We start from the raw sequence: 18,186 nt of genomic DNA, 5'->3' as shown, positions 1-18,186 counted from the left end.
GTTAATTTATTAATTCATCCAATTGACATTGACTTTAAGGTGTCTATCAAATATTTAACCCATGTTAAATTCATTTGGGGAGCACCCAACTCTAAAATAATAATAGAATACACTAACCATGTGTGATAATAAACGAAAAAGAGAGAAAAACAAAACAAAACAACCATGAACATGGTACTTTATCCGTTATATAACCTTTGCCACATATTTAAACTGCTCGTGGCTGAAAACAAGAAAATTTACTGAACTGAACACCTGAGTGCTACCACCACTCCTTTAGTTTGTTAAACCTTATTTACTTAACTGTGATAGTCTGGACGCTAAAATACTTAAATTAATTAGGCCAAGTGCCTCAAGTTTGCATCTCAAATAAAAGCAATCCCTTTACATCATTAACTTTACCTAGTTTGGCGCTGTCTGCGGTTTCATTGTGCATGCATATTTGTGTGGTACCAACTCTAGGTGGAGGCAGATTTCATCTTATTTATATACGTCATCTGCGGCACTTGTGATACAATTACTTACTAAAGATCGCTTCATTTGCCTGAACTGAAATGTAGTTCATTTCTAAGACTTGGTGATTACTGACTGTCTTTGGTATGAGCAATACCACTACTATAGTTTTGACTATGAACTAATTGATGATCTCTTACCCTAACACATGAAATCTTATTTACATAAATGAACATGTCAATGGAGAAACACTGCTCCTGATAAATACTGAAATTTAAATAACCTGACTACACCCATTTTATTTTATTTACAGACATTAAATCAAACACAATTCACGTATCAGATTTTAAAATAATACGGTGACAAAATATATACAAAGAAATGATATCATAATAAAAATCTAGATCCCACCAATCGCTGCCTAATAAAATTTAAAATAAAAATGCGCAATGTGGAAGTATAAAATATTACCCTGATCCAAGTAGCAAAATTACGTGAATTTGATGGCAATCTTCTAACCTCAGACTAAAATGTCTGGACATGACATTATTCAATCTTTACGGACAATAATTATTGGTATTACATGTCATCAATGATTATACTTGACAGTCGAAACACGCATTGATCAGTCGCTCTGTTCACAATTTATCTCGGGCTCTCAATTGCATGTTTTCCGAGCATTTATTTTCCCTGGAAACTATTTGAAGCAATACAGGCTTTCCGCCTACAACCATAACACATGTCGTTGCATATTTAACACTCTCGGTTAAATTATTCATCTCGCAATTCTATTTATTCATCAATATTCTCGACGTAGTACCTCATAATACGGCCTCGCTCGTATCCGGCGGGTGAAATAACTGTGTCGTTCACGCATCCATTTATACGACATTATTAATGACATGGTCCAAATATCACATTTTCCATTTCTCAACACAGAACATCAGGGATATTACTATTACTTTGCTCGTTATTTTGATCATCCACCGTTTCACATATTATGAAATATCAGAGCTAACTTATCAATGGCTTCCTGTCACTAATTAATTAACTGAAATAACGAGATTGCCTCTTCAAAAACACGGCTATCGAAATGTGTAACCACGTTTACATAAAGAAATTAAATCTTGCGTATCAACCATATCGTCTCGAAATACAAAGTATGAGAGCTACCGGAAACGGTCATCTGAATAATGATTATAGAACATGAAATAATATACCTAATGCGCTAATAGCAAAAATAAACATTTAAACTAACATGGCGGCATCCACAAAATCAAAGCGTCAACAAAATGACACTCATTACCACAATTATTATTATTATCATCACTTTAAAAATCTACACTACACCGTATGTAAATTTCTTGGTAAGATAGGATTCTCATATGTCAAAATGACTTACTTCAAAAGTAAACTACGCAAGTAACACTCGCTAACACTTATTATTATTATTATTATTATTATTATTATTATTATTATTATTATTATTATTATTATTATTATTATTATTACGATCCTAATTTCTATAATTACCATCCGATCCGTGAATTATTTACAATCCTATCTAAAATTCTAAACTACATTTTTGATCATCGATTGTTCATAGCCCTACAGATTTACATATTTACATTTTGCTCATTTACCTTATTTGTGCTGGAGGCAGGTCAGATCCTCCTCCGGACTCCGTCATAATGAATTTAGTACTTCATCTTCAAGCTGATGGGGTTATCCAAAAGGTCACACACGCAAACTTGATGCATTTTTACAATATCGTTGCACACGTCCATATTTATATTATCACTCGCATTTTAACACTCCTACGAAGAATATTCAATGATACTGCATTGAGCACCTGACGTGAAGTCGAAAGTCTGGACTCCGCTACCTGCCTGCTGTCGCCTCTCTCACCCCTCTCAGTTTGTTTGTGTAAAGGATTATTGGTTATTCACCTTCTCTGACCATAACACTGGACTCAAGGTCTTAGTGCGGCAGCATTCCAATTGTGAAAACAACGTTTTTCTCCCTGTAACTGGCTTGACTAATTCTGCTCCCAAATATCTCACTTGCAATAATAGTTATATGAGAGTGTGGAAAAATTTAAATGTAATGTTCCCGATGATGTGGAGAATTTTATAAGAATCGTCCTCCAAAATATGTTTTTTCCACGTAATATACAAGCTACACGTGAACTAGGGAAAATGTTATGCAGCTACATGTGACGAAGAGATTCATTGTTCATTCCAGTCCTAGCATGTTATAAATTCATTCAAGGCAAGTGTTGAAAATATAACTACCATTGTCATTTGTTAATTTAATTGCCTGATTATATCTGCATAATCTAAAGTTGAATAAAAGTTTGTCAAAGTGTTCATTTCGGCTAAGATATTATTCACACAAATAAATACATTACTCACTCGGATGTCAACTACTGTATAAGACACTGAAGATTCTTACAAGACTGCGAATTCTCACAGGACTGCGATTCACCATAAGACTGAGAATTCCGACGAGACTGAAGATTTCCTACGAGACTGAGAATTTCCTACCAAACTGAGATTTCGTACAAGACTGAGGTTCACCACACTGGTGTCTTCGTTTTTGTAAACAGTCCTACCCCCATTCGAAAATAGTTCTGTGGAAGGGATTTGGCGTAATAATCCTGCACTTGGGACCGATTTATCATGTGTCCGTAGGTTAGAATTTTAGGAAATGTGCTCAAAACATTCCTAGTTTTGGTCCGATTTATGTGTTACATTGCGTTATGAGAAATGATCACAGTTTAATTCATACGACGGCGCGCGTCACTGGCTCTATTTTCTGTCAGAGTATAGCGCCATGACTGTTCATTTCCTGGGCGATACCACTCTTCCATGTAAAGTTGAAAATTTCTTAATTAACCACTGATTAACCACACATTTGCACTGATAAATCCTTAAATATTGCTTGGAAGTCAGGACACAATATTTCACAGCTACTTCGGGCACCAAATCGCGAAATACTAGTTGTAGATTCCCGCTATGACAAGACATTAAAATTTGCAATTTTGTGATTGGCTGAGACGTTCGCGCTCTTAGTAGTTTAGGTTCTTCCATTTTCTGCTAAGGGATGACGGGTATTATTCGTGTCTCTCTCGCACTTCTTAGGCAGGGCAAATTCGGACGTGCTGATTCACGTGGGAACTGGATAGAAAGTTTCCACTCCTCGTCGGCATCATAAAACATAATTGGACGTACCACTCAGGCTAGCTACTTCCTGTTCGTGCCTTAAGACGTATTCTGTGGATATATGTTCAGTCTGAAAGGCGCCTGGCTGTTGCTTTGTGAGACTGCAATCTTTTCCCAGCCTACTGCTGTATTCCCATATGCGAATTATTAAACATTTAATTTATGCATTAATTATGCACATTAGCTTATGGGTGCAATATGATTGGTAATGTTATTTTCCTCAAGTTTAATTTACCTTGGTTCAAATTTAAAATTTTATTGCGTAATATAATGTTCAACTAAAAATATAACTAAAATTGTAAATTTTTAATCAACAGCTTTTGAACCATTATCGCTCTTGATATAACTTAAATCAGTGATCAATTATTAGGAAGGATGATTTATTAAGGACTATTTAGATCTAAGTTCAAGTGACCAGGCCTGTATTGAAATATGAGGAACTTCAACCAACCAATAGCTGTTTGCTGCGACAATATTACAGTTTTCGTGTTATCATTTTCGTATCATCGCCCCTTCATCAGAAGAGCACAGTTAAACATCTTCAATAATACATTTGACCACAGACGAACTGTGTTATTCTGACGTGGCGTTGATTAAAGTGTGCCTGGTGTGAAAATGGGAAACCACGGATAACCATCTTCAGGACTGCTGACAGTGGGGTTCGAACCCACTGTCTCCTGCATGCAAGTTGATGGCTACGTGACAAAACCCACACAGACACTTGCTTGGTAAACCGCAAACTATTAATAGTCGACTATCGCTTTCATTTTAGTATATTAGCGCCACTTCTGTGATAAATACCGCTGTTCGTCTTGGTTTAACAATACTCTCTCCTGAGTCATAGACATTCAGCTGAGGCAGGCAATGCGGCGCATCATATCAGGATGTATTCGCCCTAAAAACAACGATTGGATATCTGTTTCTGAGTACCATGCATCCACAAACCTTAAGGAAATCCCAATCGCTTTAAAACGCCTGGAAGAAAATGGAAAACAATACTCATCTTCCTATTCATACAGACACATCAGGGAGCTCTGTCAAAAAGTTTGATCAAGACACCAGGCGAGCTGGCTGTGGGGTTAGGGGCGCCTAGCTGTGAGCGTGCATCTGGGATATAGTCGGTTCGAGCCCCACTGTCAGCAGCCCTGAAAATAATTTTCCGTGGTTTCCCATTTTCACACCAGGAAAATGCTGGGGCTCTACCTTAATTAAGGTCATGGACACTTGCTTGCCTCTCCTAAGCCTTTCCTCTCCCATCGTTGCTATAAAACCTATATGTGTCGGTGCGACGTAAAACGAAATGTAAAAATAAAGTTAGAAATCAAGACAACTTCCTTGGCAAACTGCCCTTAACCTAAAAGACGACTCTTTCAACATATCACCTCCCTGGAAAGAACTGTGGCAACAGAAATTCCTGCCACCCCGCCATCACTTCATAGGAAACCCTGTGAGTCCCTGTGATTAATCGGCTGGATTCCTTCTACCCAGACGGCAGTAGAGGATATTAAACAGAGCGAGGACTGCTCATGGCAGATGCGGTACGACTCTTTTCAAGTCAGGATGCAAGGACTTACTTTAGTGCGACTGCAAAGCAGAAAAGCAAACGGTGGACCATATTGTCTTTGAATGGACCCTGCGTGTGTTCAGAAGCAAGATTGATTGATTGATTGATTGATTGATTGATTGATTGATTGATTGATTGATTGATTGATTGATTGATTGATTGATTGATTGATTGATTGATTTTTGTGGCCTCCGGGCAGAAGTGATGCAGGTCCTTCTAGTTGACGCCCAGGGGCAACCTTTGCATTTGTATGTGAGATAATGGTGATTATGAGGTAGGAAGAGGGTAATAGTGTCGGTATATCTTTGCTGTTCGGGCAAAGGGTTATATTTCCCAATGCTCTTCCTATCTATTATTTTCCTGAAGACTGTTCACACCTCCCAGTCACATATGGATATGCAGTTCATCAGAACAATATTCATGGTGTTCATTTTGCTTTGCAGACATTTAAAGAAAACATGAACCTTACTGCACAATGCTGTAGGAATGTATGTTTGCGTGACGTATTTACGCACTCGTACGGTATAATGTACTGAAGGTTCATTTTCCTTTACACGTTAGCATACGAAAATGAACACAACGACAATTGTTCTGATGAACTGCATATCCACATGTGGCTGGGAGGCGTGACCAGTCTTAAGGAAAATAATGGGTGGGAAGAGCATTGTCAGATATGGCCTTTTGCCAGCAAAACGACGATATATTCTACTCCTATCGAGTAACACTAAAGGGCCTGCTCAGGCCGTTAACGGCCCCATGCAATGGACGACTCCCCATCAATCGCGGCCAAATGCCATTACTCCATATGAACACTGTGGGGAGGTTTGGACTATTGAATCACGGCTTTTGGCATGCAACATAGTGATTAGAAATTGTCTACCACCACTTCTAACCTACCGGCCAACATTTTGATGGTAAAACGTTTTTCAGCAACGAGAATCGAACCGGCTAACCACTGTGTCCGACGTCGTAACAATCATGGCCACCAGATGGGAAGATAGAAGACCTGAAGAGCGTTGTTTCCAGATAGTAATTCCGAGACGTCAGTGGCTCTGTTAACATAACTGCGAAACCATTAATTTTTGCAGAGGACAGATGTTGGATATTTCCTTCTTCTTTTCGTCCTTTTCTTACGGTTAAGTGTGAATATAGTTAAATACCTTTTCTTGTTTTCAGGAGAATGTAGTATTCGACTTCCTTTCATAGAATAAGTAGCCTAATTTTTGCGTCATATTTCCAAGTCTTACATCCTATTCTGGCATATTTTAGTGCACATTCCAATTTGTTATTAGAAATCAGAGCTCCAATTATTGTCATTGTCATTCATAGTCAAAGAAGAACACAAAACAACGAATATGATGGGTACATCATCACGAACATTTTAAAAATAGGCAGTCATTAAAATTCCATTTACCAAACAAACATACTGTTGTTTTTAAAGTTGAACAGGAATATGTGTGACAGAAATGTTGAGCTCCCTACCTACTGCGGCCCCTCACCTCTTGGTTTAATGAAATGCGGGCCGGATGAACGACAGGCCATGTAATGCGTGAGACCTCCCCTCCTGTTATCAACAAGCTCGCATCGCGAGACTTGAGCAGTGCATTTTTTACTTCACTTCATTTTACAAATAGATTAATCACACAAAATGGGTTTACTGGATTTCAACTCAGAATATTACATGCTGGGAACGGTTATACAAATCATTCGTCGTCCTGCATTCCGCAAACATTGTCACATCAGATGTGATTACTGGAAGAATAATCTAACGAAATATTAAGTAAACACGAAAATATATAATAATTCCTGGTTTAGTAATAACGTGCAAACGGCGCAGAGATAGTGTAACCCCGGCACTTGCCTGGTGTGAAAATGGGAAACCACGGAAAACCATCTTCAAGGCTGCTGACAGTGGGGCTCGAACCCACTATCTCCCGATTACTGGATACTGGCCACACTTAAGTGACTGCAGCTATCGAGCTCGGTAGGAACAGAAATGAACTAGCCACTATGTCCCATGTGAAATCCGGCTCAGGGTGTCTGATCAGTGGCCCCTAGCCCAGTTGGGTGTCGTGATAGGTCGCCAACGTCCACTTTTTTAAATTTTCTTTCTTTCTTTCTTTCTTTCTTTCTTTCTTTCTTTCTTTCTTTCTGAATCAGTTTACCCTCCAAGGTTGATTTATCCCTCGGACTCAACGAGGGATCCCTCCAATACCGCGTCAAGGCCAGTATCCTGGACTATGGGTCGAGGGATACAACAGGGAAGAAGGACCAGTACCTCACCCAGGCCACCTCCCCGGCTATGCTGAACAATGGCCTTGTGGAGCGATGTGAAGATGGGAAGGGATAGTCAATAATATTACTAAACAGCTGAATCAGGTCCATAGGTTTCTTCAAATTAAAGCACCAGTACTCAATTATTATTATTATTATTATTATTATTATTATTATTATTATTATTATTATTAAGGCTGTGGCCTTAAGGTAGGTACCATCCCGGCATTTGCCTGGAGCAGAAGTGGAAAACCACGGAAAACCAGAATGACTGAGGTGTGTATCGAACCCCCTTTACTCAGTTGGCCTCCCGTCGCTGAGTGGAGCCCGTTCCAGCCCTAGTACCACTTTTCAAATTTTCTGGCAGAGCCGGAAATCGAACCCGGACCTCCCGGGGTGGCAGCTAATCTCACTAACCACTACAACACAGAGACGGACAATTTATTTAGAATAACTAGCTGTATTCCTGCGCTGCTTTACCCGTAACAACATTACAATGAATTTCAAGAAAATTCATTCAGTGAAAAATGTATATTAGGCTACCATCGTAATAGACAGTGTTACATAATACTATTACTAAACAGGTGAATCAGGTCCATAGCGTTCTTCAAATTACAGGACCAGTACTCAATAATAATAATAATAATAATAATAATAATAATAATAATAATAATAATAATAATAATAATAATAATAATAATAATAATAATAATTTATTATTATTATTATTATTATTATTATTATTATTATTATTATTATTATTATTATTATTATTATTATTTAAACATAATTATATATTATTATTATTATTATTATTATTATTATTATTATTATTATTATTATTATTATTATTATTATTATTATTATTATTATTATTATTATTATTATTATTATTACCGGCTCCATGGCTAAATGGTTAGCGTGCTGGCTTTTGGTCACAGGGGTCCCGGTTTCGATTCCCGGCCGGGTCGGGAATTTTAAACATAATTGGTTAATTTCGCTGGCACGGGGGCTGGGTTTAAGTGTCGTCTTCATCATCATTTCATCCTCATCACGACGCGCAGGTCACCTACGGGAGTCAAATCAAAAGACCTGCATCTGGCGAGCCGAACTTATCCTCGGACACTCCCGGTACTAAAAGCCGTACGCCATTTCATTTTTCATTATTATTATTATTATTATTATTATTATTATTATTATTATTATTATTATTATTATTATTATTATTATTATACAAGTTGCTTTACGTCGCACCAACACAGATATGTCTTATGGCTATGACGGAAGGGCTAGGACTGGGGAGGAAGCTTTCCCGGCCTAGAAAGCCATGGGGTTTGGTTTTATTTATGCAAAGAAAAAAATAGAAACAGAAACTCAACAAAAGCACAAAGTCAATAGTGTGAGTTTTTGAACACAAAGTCGGCGGATGCAGAGTGAGTCTCGTCCCACAAGTGGCCATGACTGGTCCATGGTACAACAGCTCTGCACTCCGACCGGCCAACCGAGCAGAAGAGGGGTAGCCATGGCTCTACCGTAGCTCTACATCTCTGTATTCGGGAGATGGAAATGGTCTGATCCCCACCGTCGGCTGTCCTGAGAATGGTTTCCCGTTGTTATTCATTCTCCTGCACTAAGGTGAATGCCGGGCTCGTTCCTAGTATAGGCCACGGCCGCCAACCCTCTCACTTCGTCCGCACAACTCCTCCGATACAAGTCTCCTGGTCTGAGAGACGGCCGCTCTTCAGGGGAGGGAAGAAAACATTATAGTTGTAGTAGCTGAACACAAAATCATCGTTATTTGTGCGAAAGATCAATACCATGTATAGTCTCCTCAGGCCCTGAGGTATAATTGAGCACGACGACGTATTAGTAGAAGGATTAGAACGGTGGGCAATTACCCTCTGCAGCTCACGCCGTGCATGTTCAGCAGAGTTCATGCCCGAAGAATATACCGGCTCATCCACTAGTGTAAATCCCTCGGCCACAGTGGCAGAAAATCCTGTAACTACTGGTTGGAAGATATTATCTCTGTATAGCAGACCAGTCATGTTAACCTGGATAGGAATTAGAGGCGTACGTCGACCAAACATACCCCCGCCGCTATACGCTGCCGCTCCATTTCCATTTCTCACTGGATTTTTATCAGTCTGTAATACTTATGTTGTAGGGTGCGCTTGTACCGTTCCTGATTCCATGGACAATTGTTGCCTACCTCACACGAGCTGTCCTAGGATGTGGTTTAAGGGGAACTTTTGGTGTAGGCTTCCTTGACATCAGTTCTTCGTTATGTTGTCAATTTGGCACTCTCTGATCTGACACACTCAGAAGATCCTGCAGAAACGAGGTGACAGTAGCAGTGGGTCTACGACATTCTGAAAGTAACAAATACCGATCCTTTCTAGGAGCTATTTTGCGTGGGCGTTCAGTCCGTTGTAGATCAGCAAACTTTAGTGTCTCCCTGATTTTTTCCGTACTCTGGAAACACCATTAGACTCACCCCAAAAAGAGCTGCGACATCCACTTTTCGCTATACTTTTTGCAGTAGTGTCGCAATTTGAAACAGAGACAGGTGCTCTTGCTATGTGTACTCTGTCTGTAGACCACCGACCATACAAATTATGTTGCCTTCAATCGCACAGATATCAAGCCTGATGTGGGTTTGGCGTCACTATGTATCACACACCGGCCTACAATGCATAACCTACTTTAAACATACTTGAGGTACCGTGAAATGACCGTGTGAAATCGCAATATGCAAAGCTTTTTCTGAACACTGTATATTCACTAAAATATGCGATTCCATTAGTTATTCTCTACAGATTTATTCAACGTTAATAGTTTGGTACTTTAAGTGTGAATGCGCCTGTTTTGTTATTAAGCATATTGGTTAAATGTACCTCATACCTTAAAAAATGTTTCGCGCAGAGTGAAACACTGCTTGTCCCCACATACTTATGCTATTTTACTTATGATTGCAATAATTTGAACGTCACGCTAACGCATCGAAGGTTTTCGGCAACGCAGGTGTGGAAAGTGCTTAAATTGAAAATGTAGCGGCCGTGGCCTTAATTACGGTACAGCCCCAGCATTTTCCTTGTGTGAAAATAAGAAACAACGGAAAGCCAACCTTAGGGCTATCGACGATGAAACTCGAACCCACTTTCTCCCGAATGCAATCTTACAGTTACACGATCCGAACCGCGCATCCTATTTACTTGATTTTTCTTTATGAGTCTCTATTTTGAGCCCCCAAGCTTGGCCCTTAGACAATTTTCTATTTTGGTAGGAATATTGGAGTTATCAAGTATCACATTTTAAGTTTCTGCGATGACTGGAAATAGCTAGTCAATGTTTGTCTGTTTTAATTTTTTAGGTCTATCTCCATACATCTGCTCACTTCGACTTACATTTCTGGGTAGAGATTACCTCCTTACAATCTAGTCTGGACTTACAAGAAAATTCTAAGCCCACAAAGATTATGAGCCATAGCTTTTAAAAAAGTGTTCCCACTGGCTCTTCTGCTTCTGAACCCTAATTTATAACCCCTCCGCCTCAGTCTCGTCGGAAAGTGTTGGGAATGTTTGAATTTTTAGGAATCTTTATTTTTCAGGTCTTCTGGTAACAAGTTTATATTTCTAGGCTGCCTGGAAGAACCTCGTCATGGTAATTACATCAGGAGCTCCATGATCATACCTCAACGCATCGGGATCATTTAGTCAATGGATATTATACGAAGTGGACAATGGTGCAGCCGGCCCCGTGGTGTAGGGGTAGCGTGCCTGCCTCTTACCCGGAGGCCCCGGGTTCGATTCCCGGCCAGGTCAGGGATTTTTACCTGGACCTGAGGGCTGGTTCGAAATTCACTCAGCCTACGTGATTAGATTTGAGGAGCTATCTGACGGTGAGATAGCGGCCCCGGTCTCGAAAGGCAAGAATAACGGCCGAGAAGATCCGTCGTGCTGACCACACGACACTTCGTAATCTGCAGGCCTTCGGGCTGAGCAGCGGTCACTTGGTAGACCAAGGCCCTTCAAAGGCTGTAGTGCCATGGGGTTTGGTTCGGTTTTGTTTTGGACAATGATGCAGCCTTTTTATCAATAGTCCTATTTTCGGATCACTCACGACTTTACAATAATGATGCAACGTAACATCCAGTATAAATTGACATTTTCAAGCCCAAATAAGAATTCATTATTTGAAAATAAGGAGGTGTGTACACCTAATCGACAATAAAAGCGAGACACTGACTACGACTTGAACCTGTTTCTGCACGGTCTGGTTGGTTAACAATACAGATGCGTGCGCGTGCTGACTTAGCTACGGTGGGACCAATGCGACAGTGGGAATTTCGCAGTCTGGGCACCTGGTGGTTCAGGTTTGTGGGTTACTGCAGTCACGTCCTAGTTCGTGAACCATGGGCAACGGCTGAGTGGCCTAGTAAGTGGTCCTGAGAGTCGGGATACCAGTTTCTATGGAATGGGAGTGGGCATCTCAGACATATTCTGAGTCGTGGCCCTCCTTGTGCTCAGGCGGCTAGGACTACACAATTCACCGGTGGTCCATAACCCGTTAGAGGAGAGATCCTCACTTGGACTATGTGCAAGTAGGGCAGCATCCTGCTTCATGAATTTACCGAGCTCAGAACACTTTAAGCAAGCCTCGGACCTATGGGAGTAATGGAGTCCCACTCTCATTTGACAGGCGAGGGACTCCTTGGAAACAACTTGGCGAACGAAATGGAATTCGATGGGGAGCTATCAATATTAATTGGGCTTATGGAAGAAAGAAGGTAGAACTTGCTGAGTCAGCAAAGAGGATGCATCTCGATGTGCTAGGAGTAAGTGATATTCGGGTAAGGGGAGATAAGGAGGAAGAGATAGGAGATTATAAAGTGTACTTGACGGGTGTTAGAAAGGGAAGAGCAGAGTCTGGGGTAGGGCTCTTTATCAGGAATACCATTGCACGCAACATAGTTTCTGTTAGGCACGTAAATGAGCGAATGATGTGGGTAGATTTGTCAGTGGGAGGAATTAGGACAAGAATTGTGTCCGTGTATTCACCATGCGAGGGTGCAGATGAGGATGAAGTTGACAAGTTTTATGAAGCATTGAGTGACATCGTGGTCAGGGTCAACAGCAAGGATAGAATAGTGCTAATGGGCGATTTCAATGCGAGAGTTGGGAATAGAACTGAAGGATACGAAAGGGTGATTGGTAAATGTGGGGAAGATATGGAAGCTAATGGGAATGGGAAGCGTTTGCTGGACTTCTGTGCTAGTATGGGTTTAGCTGTTACGAATACATTCTTCAAGCATAAGGCTATTCACCGCTTCACATGGGAGGCTAGGGGTACCAGATCCATAATAGACTATATCTTAACAGACTTTGAATTCAGGAAATCTTTTAGGAATGTACGAGTTTTTCGGGGATTTTTCGATGATACAGACCATTATCTGATCTGTAGTGAACTAAGTATCTCTAGGCCTAGGGTAGAGAAAGTGAAATCTGTCTGCAAACGAATAAGGGTAGAAAATCTCCAGGACGAGGGAATTAGACAGAAGTACATGGATATGATTAGTGAGAAGTTTCGAACAGTAGACGGTAAGCAGGTTCAGGATATAGAAAGTGAATGGGTGGCATACAGGAATGCTGTAGTAGAAACAGCAAGGGAATGCCTAGGAACAACTGTGTGTAAAGATGGGAAAAGGCGAACATCTTGGTGGAATGATGAAGTGAGAGCAGCCTGTAACCGTAAAAAGAAGGCTTATCAGAAATGGCTCCAAACAAGGGCCGAGGCAGACAGGGATTTGTACGTGGATGAAAGAAACAGAGCGAAACAAATAGTTGTTGAATCCAAAAATAAGTCATGGGAAGATTTTGGTAATAACCTGGAAAGGCTAGGTCAAGCAGCAGGGAAACCTTTCTGGACAGTAATAAAGAATCTTAGGAAGGGAGCGAAAAAGGAAATGAACAGTGTTTTGAGTAATTCAGGTGAACTCATAACAGATCCCAGGGAATCACTGGAGAGGTGGAGAGAATATTTTGAACATCTTCTCAATGTAAAAGGGAATCATCATGGTGGTGTTGCAAACAGTCAAGCTCATGGGGAGGAGGAAAATGATGTTGGTGAAATTATGCTTGAGGAAGTGGAAAGGATAGTAAATAAACTCCATTGTCATAAGGCAGCAGGAATAGATGAAATTAGACCTGAAATGGTGAAGTATAGTGGGAAGGCAGGGATGAAATGGCTTCATAGACTAGTCAAATTAGCGTGGAGTGTTGGTAAGGTACCTTCAGATTGGACAAAAGCAGTAATTGCACCTATCTATAAGCAAGGGAACAGGAAGGATTGCAACAACTATCGAGGTATCTCATTGATTAGTATACCAGGCAAAGTATTCACAGGCATCTTGGAAGGGAGGGTGCGTTCAGTCGTTGAGAGGAAGTTGGATGAAAACCAGTGTGGTTTCAGACCACAGAGAGGCTGTCAGGATCAGATTTTCAGTATGCGCCAGGTAATTGAAAAATGCTACGAGAGGAATAGGCAGTTGTGTTTATGTTTCGTAGATCTAGAGAAAGCATATGACAGGGTACCGAGGGAAAGATGTTCGCCATACTGAGGGACTGTGGAATTAAAGGTAGATTATTAAAATTAATCAAATGCATTTATGTTGACAATTGGGCTTCAGTGAGAATTGATGGTAGAATGAGTTCTTGGTACAGGGTACTTACAGGAGTTAGACAAGGCTGTAATCTTTCACCTTTACTGTTCGTAGTTTACATGGATCATCTGCTGAAATGTATAAAATGGCAGGGAGGGATTCAGTTAGGTGGAAATGTAGTAAGCAGTTTGGCCTATGCTGACGACTTGGTCTTAATGGCAGACTGTGCCGAAAGCCTGCAGTCTAATATCTTGGAACTTGAAAATAGGTGCTATGAGTATGGTATGAAATTTAGCCTCTCGAAGACTAAATCGATGTCAGTAGGTAAGATATTCAACAGAATTGGATGTCAAATTGGTGATACAAAGCTAGAACAGGTCGATAATTTCAAGTATTTGGGTTGTGTGTTCTCCCAGGATGGAAATATAGTAAGTGAGATTGAATCAATGTGTAGTAAAGCTAATGCAGTGAGCTCGCAGTTGCGATCAGCAGTATTCTGTAAGAAGGAAGTCAGCTCCCAGACGAAACTATCTTTACATCGGTCTGTTTTCAGACCAACTTTGCTTTACGGGAGCGAAAGCTGGGTTGACTCAGGATATCTTATTCATAAGTTAGAAGTAACAGACATGAAAGTAGCAAGAATGATTGCTGGTACAAACAGGTGGGAACAATGGCAGGATGGTACTCGGAATGAGGAGATAAAGGCTAATTATGAATGAACTCGATGGATGAAGTTGTACGCATAAACCGGCTTCGGTGGTGGGGTCATGTGAGGCGAATGGTGGAGGATAGGTTACCTAGGAGAATAATGGACTCTGTTATGGAGGGTAAGAGAAGTAGAGGGAGACCAAGACGGCGATGGTTAGACTCTGTTTCTAACGATTTAAAGATAAGAGGTATAGAACTAAATGAGGCCACAACACTAGTTGGAAATCGAGGATTGTGGCGACGTTTAGTAAATTCTCAGAGGCTTGCAGACTGAACGCTGAAAGGCATAACAGTCTATAATGATAATGTATGTATGTATGTATGGCACCTGTTTATAGCCTTAATGTACGTTTACTGTTACAATGTAAGTGTTTTTCGCAACCGTGAACAATTCTTGCTTTCATTACATTCTCCACTACTGAATTACCATTGGTGCTAACCAAACGGTTGTATTAATCTTGGATAGGAACAGAGGCCGATAATTTTAGGACGTCTCTAAACTACATCTTGCATGAAACTAAACATTAAGGTCTGTTGGGCCGCTCTGGATATGATGATGATTTATTAGAAGATGAAAGATGCCTTCTGGAGTGAAAATTATTGAGTACACATACATAAATGTAATGTTGTTTGCTGATTATCAGTTCATATCAAAATCATCAACCAATCAACATTGATCTGCATTTAGGGCAGTCGCCCAGGTAACAGATTCCCTATCTGTTGTTTTCCTAACCTTTTCTTAAATCATCATATTGAAAGACAATGAAGATAATGATGCTCAATAATATCTGTACAGAATAATTTAATACTGTCGAAGAAGAAACGTTAAGCATGGGAAGGGAAGTACTCTGTTTGAGAAAATATATTAATTTGACATTCAACCAATAGGCCATGTATCCAATTTTTCGTATGCTAGGTGTGATCTGTTTTTGTCGATAACAAGGTGGAGAAGAAGCTTATCCGACTTCAATATATGGTGACACTATTGGATGAGCGCTCAAAAAATGTGCGAAAATGAACACTCTCGAAAATACCTTAACAGTATCTTTTTTTTGCTATTTGCTTTACGTCGCACCGACACAGATATGTCTTATGACGACGATGGGATAGGAAAGGCATAGGAATTGGAAGGAAGCGGCCGTGGCGTTAATTAAGGTACAGCCCCGGCATTTGCCTGGTGTGAAAATGAGAAACCACGGAAAACCATCTTCAGGGCTGCCGACAGTGGGGCTCGAACCCACTATCTCCCGATTACTGGATACTGGCCGCAATTAAGCGACTGCAGCTATCGAGCTCGGTATTAACATTATCTGTACCAACTCTTTTTATGGTAACGAGATATGGGTGAATAATAGGAATTGTATGGTGTGTATTCATCCCGAAGGCTGGTTTGATCCTCAACAGCTCTGCCATCAGGTGCCATTGATGGCCTAAGCATCACCGAAGAAGCATTCTAGAGAAATGACGAGTGAGGTAGTTTCCCGTTGTTTTCTTACCGAGGCAGAAGTTGCTGTTACATATCAGTCTTCCAAGCACACTCAAATTTACACACTGAATGAAACATAAACGATCGGAAATTGTATTCTCTATAACTTTTGTTATGTAGTACTTTTCCATAGGACCAAGAACATAGGTATCTAAAAATTAAATTTTAGGTGCCTTCCCTAAACTACCATTTCACCCAGGTTGAACAACATTGTTTATAGCTTAAAGTGTAATTTCTTATTCCCCGACTCTATATACCGATTTTCATTGAATTCTGTTTACCCATTTTGTCGTGGATCGGGGTTGATATGGACTTAGCAACAAAAATTCAAATTCATTAATATCTGTGTTATCATAGCCGGTACGCAAAAAATGCATCAGACGTAAATGATCAGAAATTTAATTCTATATAACTTTAGTTATGTAGTATTTATCGATATGACCACTAATAATATAAATATTTGAGAATTGAATTTTAGGTCTTCCCTTAAACTACCATTTCACTCAGCGTGAATACAATTATTTATAGCCTAGATTGTAGCGGCTCACCCCCCGACTTTACATACCGATTGTTATTAAATTCTCTTCAGCCGTTTTCTCGTGATGCGTGTACATACATACATACATACATACATACATACATACATACATACATACATACATACATACATACATTCATACATACATACATACATACATTCATACATACATACATACAGACAGACAGACAGACAGACAGACAGACAGAAATTACGGAAAAGTAAAAACTGCATTTTCTTGTTACTGTGGACATGATCGATACAGGAATACCATTGTTTTCAAATTCTGAGAAATGTACAGACAAAACTCATATCTATATATATAAAATACCGAAAAGTACTACATAACAAAAGTTATAGAGAATACAATTTCCGATCATTTATGTTTTATTCAGTTTTACCGTACCGACTATGATAAGATAACATTACATTGATCACTGTTTGTTGTGATGTCCTTTGTCTCTTATGCTGCTGCTCAACTCAAATAGATGGGATTACTGCTGCGTAACGAGTATAACAGCCTGACTGAATATTGGCGGAAAATAGCTAGGGAGTTAGAAAACTTTCTTCTCTAGCATGCCATTCCTCTGGTTCATATATTTTCTGATACTGCTGGTAAGTTACAGACTGGTTCATCATAGTATTCCAGTTATTCGATCCCTACTGTGACGCACTGTTTTGAATGAGCAGTGTGCTCACTTAAGGCAGTCGCTCACTTAGTAGTAGTATTAGTAGTAGTATGACCTGTCTAGGATTACAATTTAGAACTAATCCAAATTATAGCACCGCAATTCACGAAATAACTCAAAATTCAACCCTGAAAAGAGCCGTTTCTTAAGAAAAGCTTCTTCCTTTTCACTTTTATTAAATTCTACATGCATTTCATTCCAAAATTAGCATTGAGGTGGAGGTTTCTCCTCTGGCTTGGAGGAAAAATTTGTCTCCAAGTCACCTGCGTAGTGAACTGAGACTTTCCGACTCATCGGGTACTCCTATTAAACAGATTAGTAAGAGGGCAAAGTTTTTGCCCTGGGAGTCTCCACTATTCGACACCTCCACCCGACCGAAGATAAGACGAAGTGTGTTCAAGGATCACGGCCTCTGCGGCTAGATCATTCCAGCTCCGGAACTTTGGGCAGCGTAGTACTGTTCGTTAAAAGTGAGAAAATGTGTGGTTTTCCATTTGATCGAGTATTTCATATAAAAGCATTGCTTTTAATCACGCCATTCATACTGACGTCATTGTAATGACCTATGTTCATTTCAGTTGGGAAAACT

Source organism: Anabrus simplex, chromosome 1 (genome assembly GCF_040414725.1).
Source record: "Anabrus simplex isolate iqAnaSimp1 chromosome 1, ASM4041472v1, whole genome shotgun sequence".
Classification (NCBI taxonomy): domain Eukaryota; kingdom Metazoa; phylum Arthropoda; class Insecta; order Orthoptera; family Tettigoniidae; genus Anabrus; species Anabrus simplex.
Note: the sequence above shows the minus strand (reverse complement) of the source record.